The sequence below is a fragment of the Hylobates moloch genome, unplaced genomic scaffold (genome assembly GCF_009828535.3).
Source record: "Hylobates moloch isolate HMO894 unplaced genomic scaffold, HMol_V3 SCAFFOLD_21, whole genome shotgun sequence".
In the NCBI taxonomy this organism is placed as follows: domain Eukaryota; kingdom Metazoa; phylum Chordata; class Mammalia; order Primates; family Hylobatidae; genus Hylobates; species Hylobates moloch.
In genome coordinates, this window is record NW_026652296.1 from 19,415,598 (window position 1) to 19,422,885 (window position 7,288).

Consider the following 7,288-nt stretch of genomic DNA (forward strand, 5'->3'; position numbering starts at 1 on the left):
GGCAAGAGGATTGCTTGAGCCCAAGAGTTGGAAGCTGCAGTGAGCTATGATCACACTACTGTGCTCCAGTCTGGGCAGAGGAGTGAGACCCTGTCACGCAAAAAAAAAAAAAAAAAAAGTGAGAGATTTAAAACACAACCTTTTTTCAGTTTTACTGAGGTATAATTGATGTATAATAAAACACATATCTAGGCCAGGCGCAGTGGCTCACGCCTGTAATCCCAGCACTTTGGGAGGCCGAGGTGGGCGGATCACGAGGTCAGGAGATCAAGACCATTCTGGCTAACACGGTGAAACCCCGTCTCTACTAAAAAATACAAAAAATTAGCTGGGCGTGGTGGTGGGCGCCTGTAGTCCCAGCTACTCGGGAGGCTGAGGCAGGAGAATGGCGTGAACCTGGGAGGCGGAGCTTGCGGTGAGCTGAGATGGCGCCACCGCACTCCAGCCTGGGTGACAGAGTGAGACTCCATCTCAAAAAACAAAAAAAACCACATATCTAAAGTGTACACCTTGAGTTTTGATGTGTGTACCTGTGAAATGATCACAAGGTAATAAATATATTCATCACACCCAAAATTATGAAGTTTCCATCACCCCCTAAATTATGAAGTAGGTCTCTATGTATTAAAATATGTTTAACAGATGTTTAGCAGCTACTGTTAAGATTAAAAAAGTAAATAATACATGTAATACAATACCATATTTATAATAAAAAATGTTTAGATACCCTGAAAAAATCTGGAGGAACATACAACAAACGTAATTATGTTTATTGTTGAGAATCTTTCCAGAGCTGCATGGCCGCCTTTTGCTAATGTGCAGTGCACCTCAGGAATTGCTTGTCGTCCCATATCGTGGCCTCCACTGCCTGATGAAGGTTTAGCATGCTATAAATGGGTCATTATGACCCCCTAACTTTCAGTGATTTTATTAAAATAACCCTGTAGCTGGGTACGGTGGCTGACACTTGTAATCATACCACTTTGGGAGGCTGAAGCAGGTGGATCACTTGGGCCAGGAGTTTGAGACCAGCCTGGGCAACGTAGTGAAACCCTGTCTCTACAAAAGAAAATAGAAAAATTAGTTGGGCATGGTGGTGCATTAGTCCCAGCTACTCAGGGGGATCACTTGAACCCGGGAGGTCGAGGCTGCAGTGAGCCATGATAGTACAGTGTACTCCAGCCTGGGTGACAGCCCCTGTCTCAAAAAAAAAAAAAAAGTAACACTGAAGACATCACAATGGATTCCAACAGAAGGGTGGCCTGACCATAATAATATTCTCTATCCCCACAACAGAGAGCTGTCAGTCACTTCCTTGAATTCCCTCACCTCCAAGGCCAGTTTCTCTCCTCATCCCTGCACGCAGAAGATATTCCAGTAGGGGGTTGGTTTTCTGTGCCTGGGTATAAAATGGTGATTCCCTAACTAGTTACCATGAAATCTGTCTCTATTACCGCTCTTTCTGTGTCTCATAAGTAGAGGAGTGGTGGGGAATTGTGGGGGAGGGACATGTTTGGTTTTGTGTGGCTATGGGTTTTATAGAAAGGCAGTCTTAAGATGTGTGTCTGACTTCCCTGGCTTCACATTCGTTATCAGATTCTTCTATGGTACTGTGCACAGCTATACTTCACTCATTTTCAGTGTCGTCTGTAGTGTTCTGCTGAGTGAATATATCACAATTAATTCCGTCTGCTACTGATGGGCATTTGGGTTGTTTCCAACTTGGGGTTATTATAAATAATGCTGCTGTGAACATTCTTGTACATGTCTACTGCTGTATCTGGGCACGTGTTTCTCATGGGTATGTATTTTGGAGCAGAATTTCTGGGTTATGAGCTATGCCTATGCTTAACTTAAAATAATGCTACTCGGTGCGGTGGCTTACGCCTGTAATCCCAGCACTTTGGGAGACTGAGGTGGGTGGATCACGAGGTCAGGAGATCAAGACCATCCTGGCCAACAGGGTGAAACCCTGTCTCTACTAAAAATACAAAAAATTAGCAGGGCGTGGCAGCCCACACCTGTAGTCCCAGCTATTTGGGAGGCTGAGGCAGGAGAATTGCTTGAAGCTGGGAGGCGGAGGCTGCAGTGAGCCAAGATGGCACCACTGCACTCCAGCCTGGGTGACAGAGCGAGAATCTGTCTCAAAAAAAATAATAATACCAAAGTGTTTTCCAAAATGTTTATACAAGTGCACTCCCTTCAGCAATGTATAAGAGCTTCCCTTATACATTCACCAACAGTTCTCACCAACAGTTGTTACTATCAGACTTGGAATATTTAGCCACCTGGATCTGTAGTAGTTGTTCACTGTATTTCATTTTCTTCATTAATGAGGCTAAGCACTTGCTACATGTTTATTTGCTATTTGGATTTGTGTGTGTGTGTGTGTGTGAAGAGCCTGTTTTTGCCCATTTTTCAATTGGTCTATCTTTATACTAGTTTTTTGTATATTTTGGATATAAAACTTTTGTTATGTACATTGCAAATCTTCTGTGGCTTGCTTCTTCACTCTCTTAGTGATGTCTCTTGTTGAACAGTTCTTAACTGTAAAAAAAAAACAAAAGTGCAATTTATCGATCTTTCCTATGGCTAGTGCTTTTTCTGTTCTGTTTAAGAAAACTTTTTTTTTTTTTTTGAGGCGGAGTCTCGCTCTCGCCCAGGCTGGAGTGCAGTGGCACGATCTCGGTTCACTGCAAGCTCCGCCTCCTGGGTTCACACCATTCTCCTGCCTCAGCCTCCCAAGTAGCTGGGACTACAGGCGCCCGCTACCATGCCCGGCTAATTTTTTTTGTATTTTTAGTAGAGATGGGGTTTCACCATGTTAGCCAGGATGGTCTCAATCTCCTGACCTCGTGATCTGCCCACCTCAGCCTCCCAAAGTGCTGGGATTACAGGCTTGAGCCACCATGCCCAGCCAAGAAAACTTTTTCTACCTTGAGGTTATGAAGATATTATTGTATGTTATCTTCTAAAGCTTTATTGTTTTACCTTTCATATTTAAGTCCATATCCAACAAAAATTGGTTTGGCTGTTCATTGAATAAGTGAAGTTAAGTTGGAGCACCATATCACATATATGCACCCATTCATTCAAGATGTATTTATTGAGTATCTTTTTGTATGTCAGGCCATGATTATAGTTTTATTTTGTGTATTTATGTCATAAGCAATCCACCTGCCTTAGCCTCCCAAAGTGCTGGGATTACAGGAGTGAGCTACCAGACCTGGCCAGCATCAAATAGTTGAGTCTTATTTGTTTGTTTTAATTTCAGTTTGTCAGTTTTCCCCTTTTGCTAGAATATTTAGTCCATTCCCATTTAATATAATTACAGATATGATTTCAAACCATTTAAGTATATAACCTGGCTATTTAAAAAAATCTATTTGTCCTACCTGGCCTTTGTCCCTGTTTAATTTTTTTGTCCTTCTTCTGGAGTAGCCAAGTATTTTTTATTCCATTTTATTATCTCCATTTGATTTTTTTTCTTTCTTTCTGAGATGGAGTCTTGTTCTGTCGCCAGGCTGGAGTGCAGTGGTGCGATCTCAGCTCACTGCAACCTCCGCCTCCTAGGTTGAAGTGATTCCCCTGCCTCAGCCTCCCGAGTAGCTGGGACTACAGGTGCGTGCCACCATGCCCAGCTAAGTTTTTGTATTTTAGTAGAGATGGGGTTTCACCATTTTGGCCAGGATGGTCTTGATCTCCTGACCCCATGATCTGCCCACCTCGGCCTCCTAAAGTTCTGGGATTACAGGCGTGAGCCGCCTGGCCAATTTGAATTTTATTTTTTAAACTGCAGTAAAATCTACATAAATCTACATATTAACTTTTTTTTTTTTTTTTTTTTGAGATGGAGCCTCTCTCTGTTGCCCAGGCTGGAGTGCAGTGGTGCGATCTCAGCTCACTGCAACCTCTGCCTCCCAGGTTCAAGTGATTCTCATGCCTCGGCCTCCCAAGTCGCTGGGATTACAGGTGAGCACCATCATACCTGACTAATTTTTGTATTTCTTGTAGAGATGGGGTTTCACCATGTTGGCCAGGCTGGTCTTGAACTCCTGACTTCAAGTGATCCACCCACCTCGGCCTCCCAAAATACTGGGATTACAGGTGTGAGCCACCGTGCCCGGCCCTGTATTAACCTTTGTTAAGTGAACAGTTCACTAGTGTTAACTTCATTCACGTTGTTGTGCAACCAATCTCCAGAACTCTTTTCATCTTGGAAAACCGAAACTCTATTCCCATAAAACAATAACTTCCAATTCTCCCTTCCCCCCAGCCCCTGGCAACCACGACTTTACTTTCTGTCTCTATGAATTTCACTATAGTAGGTATTTTATATAAGTGGAGTCATACAATATTTGCCTTTTTCTAACTGGTTTACTTAACCAGTTAGAAAAATGTCCTCAAGTTTCATCTATGTTGTAGCATGTCAGAATTCCTTTTAAAGATTAAATAATCTTTCATATATATATATACCATATTTTTCCCATTTATCTGTCAATAGATGCTTGAGTTGTTTCTACCTTTTGGTTATTGTGAATAATGCTGCTATAAACATGGGGGTACAAATATCTCAAGACTTAGCTTTGGACCTGGGAGTGATGTACGGTGGATTATACACCACACAATGACGTTTTGCATATACAGTGGTGCAACACTGTATGTGCAGTCAACGATGAACTGCATGTACAGTGGTTGTCCCATAAGATTGTGATAGAGACTAAAATCTCCTGTCACCTAGTGGCCTTATAGCCATCATAACATCAGAGTGCAACACGTTAGTCACAGGTTTGTGGTGCTTCTCATGTAAAGAAACCTGTGTTGCCAGTTGTCTAAAAGTACAGCACATACAATTATGTACAGTACATGATACAGGTAATACAAATAACTTGATACTGGTAATAAATGACTATGGTACTGGTTCATGTATTTACTATACTATTTATCATTATTTTAGAGTGTACTCCTTCTACTTATAAAAAAAACAACTGTAAAATAGTCTCAGGCAGGTCTTCCAGGAGGGATTCCAGAAGAAGGCATTTTCATCAGAGGAGTTGACAGCTCCGTGCATATTATTGCTTCTGAAGACCTTCCAGTGGGACAAGATATGAAGGTAGAAGACAGTGATATTGATGATCCTGACCCTGTGTAGGCCAAGGCTAATACGCCTTTTTACAAAAAAGTTTAAAAAGTTAAAAAAAGTTAATAGAAAAAAGCTTATAGTTGGGAGCCCAAGGCGGGTGGATCACTTGAGGTCAGGGGTTCGAGACCAGCCTGGCCAACATCGTGAAACACTGTCTCTACTAAAAATACAAAAATTAGCCAGGCATGGTGGCACACACCTGTAATTCCAGCTACTCAGGAGGCTGAGGCAGGAGAATCATTTGAACCTGGGAGGTGGACGTTACAGTGAGCTGAGATTGCTCCACTGCACTCCAGCCTGGGCGTTGGAATGAGATCCTGTTTCAAAAAAAGAAAAAAAGGAAAAAGAAAAAGCTTACAGAACAAAAATATGAAGAAAGAAAATGTACAACTGTACAGTGGGTTTGTGTTTTAAGTTCAGTGTTATTTCCCAGCTACTTGGGGGAGCTAAGATGGGAGGATTGCTTAAGCCTGGGAGGTCGAGGCTGCAGTGAGCTGAGATTGTACCACTGCACTCCAGCCCAGGTGACATATAGTGAGACCGTCTCAAGAAAAAAAAAAAAAAAAAAGCTAAGTGTTACTACAAAACAGTCAAAAAGTTAAAAATACGTAAAAGTATGTAAGCTAAAAAAGTTAAAGTAAGCTAAAGATAATTATTAAAGAAAATCTTTTTTTTTTTTTTTTTTACCTATTTTTTATTTTCCTTTTCTTTTATCTTTTTTTTTTTTTAAGAGATGGGCTCTCCATCTGTCACCCAGGCTAGTGTGCAGTGCCATGATCGTAGGTCACTGCAGCCTCAAACTCCTGGGCTCAAGTGATTCTCCAACCTTAGCCTCCTGAGTAGCTGAGACTATAGGCATGTGCCACTACACCCAGCTAATTTTTACATTTTTTTGTAGAGATGGGGATCTCTCTATATTGCCCAGTTTGTCTCAAACTCCTGTCCTCAAGCAATCCTCCCACCGTGGCCTTCCAAAGTGTTGGGATTACAGGTACGAGCCACTGTGCCTAGCCAAATAAAAATATTTAAAAACTAAATTTAGTGTAAGTATGGCCGGGCATAGTGGTTCACTCCTATAATTCCAGCACTATGGAAGGCCGAGGCAGGCAGATCGCTTGAGGCCAGGAGTCGGAGACCAGTCTGGCCAACTTGCGAGACCCTGTCTCTACTAAAAATATAAGAAATTAGCTGGACATGGTGGTGCACACCTATAATCCCAGCGCCTAGGGAGACAGGCACGAGAATCGCTTAAACCCAGGAGGCAGAGGTTGCAGTGAGCTGAGATGGCGCCATTGCACTCCAGCCTCAGCAACAGAGCGAGACTCTGTCTCAAGAAAAAAAAAATTTAGCAGTAAGTGTATAGCGTGTATACAGTCTACAGTGGCATACAGTAATGTACTAGGTCTGCACATTCCCTCACAACTCCCTCACTGACTCACCCAGAGCAACTTCCAGTCCTGCAAGCTCCATTCATGGTAAGTGCCCTGTACAGGTGTACCATTTTAAAACATTTTATACCCTACTTTTACTGTACCTTTTCTATGTTTAGATATGTTTAGATACACAGATGTATACCACCGTGTTATAACTGCCTACAGTATTCAGTACTGTAACATGCTGTACAGGTTTGTAACCAAGGAGCAATGGGTTATACCATATAGCCTCAGCGTATGGTAGGCTTTACCGTCTAAGTTGTGTAAGTACACTGCATGATGTTTGCACAATGACGCAATCACCTAACCTCACATTTCTCAGAACATATCCCTGTCGTTAAGCAATGTGTGACTGTACTTCTACTCACATTTTATTGACCAAAGAAAGTCACATGGCTATTCACAAATCCAAGCTATTGTAAGGAAGTACAATCCTATCATGTGCCTACAGAGTTCTTATGGAGAGCATCCCAGTTTTTGTCCCCTTTTTTGTTGGGAAAAGAACAGCTTTCAGGCCAGGCATGGGGGCTCACGCCTGTAATCCCAGCACTTTGGGAGGCCAAGGCTGGTGGATTGCCTGAGGTCAGGAGTTCGAGACCAGCCTGGCCAACGTGGCAAAACCCTCTCTCTACCAAAAATACAAAAGTTAGCCGGGCATGGTGGTGCACACCTGTAATCCCAGCTACTTGAGATGTTGAGGCAGGAGAATCGC